The 2,316-nt window shown below is 39.0% G+C and overlaps 1 protein-coding gene across 2 annotated transcripts in view; it reads left to right on the plus strand.

The window, feature by feature from the left end:
• The window catches only part of LOC106880136 (tyrosine-protein kinase transmembrane receptor Ror2), a 715,149-nt gene that overhangs the window by 702,776 nt on the left and 10,057 nt on the right, over positions 1 to 2,316 (plus strand). The window lies entirely within an intron of this gene.

Below are 2,316 nucleotides of genomic sequence, written 5' to 3' on the forward strand. Positions count from 1 at the left end.
ATATATATATATACATATATATATACATACATATACACGACGTTCTTTCACCCAATTTCCGTCTATCAAATTCACTCTCAAGGCATTGCTCAGTCCGAGGCTACAGTGGAAGGCATTTGCTCCCGGTGCTACGAGAAAGACCACTCGAAATATTTATTGCACAGATATCAGTTTTCCATTTGTATATTGGCATGGCTGTGTAGTTAATAGTCCTGGAACGGCCAATACCTTGTGAGTGAATTTCGTAGACGAAAACTGTGTGGAAACCTATCACACGTACGCACACACGCACACACGCACACACACACATACACACACACGCACACACACACGCGCACACACAAACGCACGCACACGCGCGCGCGCACATCTTTGTGTCTCTGCTTATTCTCATAGCCACCTGACAACCGGTTTGGTTTGTTTGCGTCTTTGTATGTTAGCGGTTCTGCAAAAGAGACCGATAGAATAAGAACCAGATACAAATTTGACAATCGAACGGGGATCATCTCATTGCTGTATATTTGTATTTTTCTGCCGCAAATACTGGGACACCGTATGAAGCGGGGGTTTGCCGCAATCCGCCATGCTTATTCGAGAGGATTTCTCCGGGTATATCGTGACATATCCGGTTATTGACTTCTGGAAGGTGAAAGCCTTCCCCATGGGTTCCTTTCTTTTTTCGTGCTAAATACTAAGTCTGTACTTCGTCCAGACACTGTTCAATTGAAGAGGTGTTTATTCATGTAATATAAGACTTTCCAAACGGTTCTATTTTCAAAGATGACTTCAAACATCCAAGGCCTTCGCGCAAATAATACTGACCCATCCTCACCATTTCAAATGTCATTCATGACTTTACTAAGTGAAGGCGCGTGGTTTAATGTTTAGGGTATTCAGCTCGCGATCGTAAAGTCGTGTGTTCGAGTCCCGGCGGCGCGTTATGTCGTTGAGCAAGACGTTTTATTTCCCATTGCTCCAGTTCACTCTGCCGGCAACAATGAGTTGTATCTGTAATTTAAAGGGAACAGCCTTGTCACATTCTGAGTCACGCTGAACCTCCTTGAGAACTACGTCAAAGGTTCGCGTGACTGTAGAGTACTCAGCCACTTTCATGTTAATTTCACGAGCAGAATAATTCAGTTGATCACATCAACTGGAACTCTCGTCGTCGTAATCGACGGAGGACCAGTTTTGTTATTTTGGGGAAGGTAAGTTTTTTTGCTCATGTGTTACACTTATCGTTATTACTGTTGTTGCTGTTGTTAACAATATCAACCATGTTTTATGTGTCGATGTTAATTAATTAATTAATTAATTTTGTACATAGAAATATTGTTTAGTCTTTTGTTTGTTGAACTGTGCGTGATTGTGCATTTTATAGTTAGCATTTTGTTTCGTTTCTGTATTGACCAGTGGTTTTCAGCCGGGGCCCATATGATCCTTGCAGGTTTCAAATGATTTTGGGGGTTCATAAGATCTTTGACCTCCATATAAGATCTTTCTTGGCAAAATTTATGCGCAATAAGTTGCTTTTATTTCCCCAATACATCGAATAGCTTAACCAATTTTTTTTATGCAATTCTTAATATTTTATTCTAGATAGTAGATTCCTGAGTAAATAGGAATCAAAGGGGTAGATAGGTAAAAAAAATAATAAAATAAAACGGTTGAGAACCACTGGTTTAAGAAATGTGTTTTGTTTGTTAGAGGGATGTAACGGCTTGTTGTTATTGATGTAGACGCTATTGTATTAAAAAAAAAAAAAACCATTTTACATTTTGCTGCCCTGCGTATCGCATGTGATACGCAGGGCATACTTACCTGGAATCCTTGCATCATATATGATACACATTTTCTCCCACCACCTGAGTAACTTGGGACCAATGAAAAGAAGGCTTTGTATCATTCAGAACATATGAAACAGGGGTCGGCTAAAAATCTGAGGGCAAACATGGACGTTTAGGAGAAGCTTATGAAAAGGATTTTGGCAGGCAAACGGTTAAATGGAGATTAATTTCTATGTCACAAGATACATTTCCCTGGCGTCCATACATCATATGTGATTCAAATTCCTTTTTTTTTTTTTTAACGACCTAAGTAATTTAGGACTTATGAAAGGAAAGCTTCATATTACACAGAACGTGTGAAGCAAGGACTAACTAAAAGTCGAACTAAAGGTTTAACTAAAACGACGAACTCATGAAAACGCTGTGGGCAGATAAAAGGTTACAAGAAAAGAGAAAATGAAAATAAAAAATACAAACATTCACGTTTGTATTTGGTAAAAATTTTAACCACTTGTTTGAGAAACCCGTT

The sequence above is a fragment of the Octopus bimaculoides genome, chromosome 8 (assembly GCF_001194135.2).
Source record: "Octopus bimaculoides isolate UCB-OBI-ISO-001 chromosome 8, ASM119413v2, whole genome shotgun sequence".
Taxonomy (NCBI): Eukaryota; Metazoa; Mollusca; class Cephalopoda; order Octopoda; family Octopodidae; genus Octopus; species Octopus bimaculoides.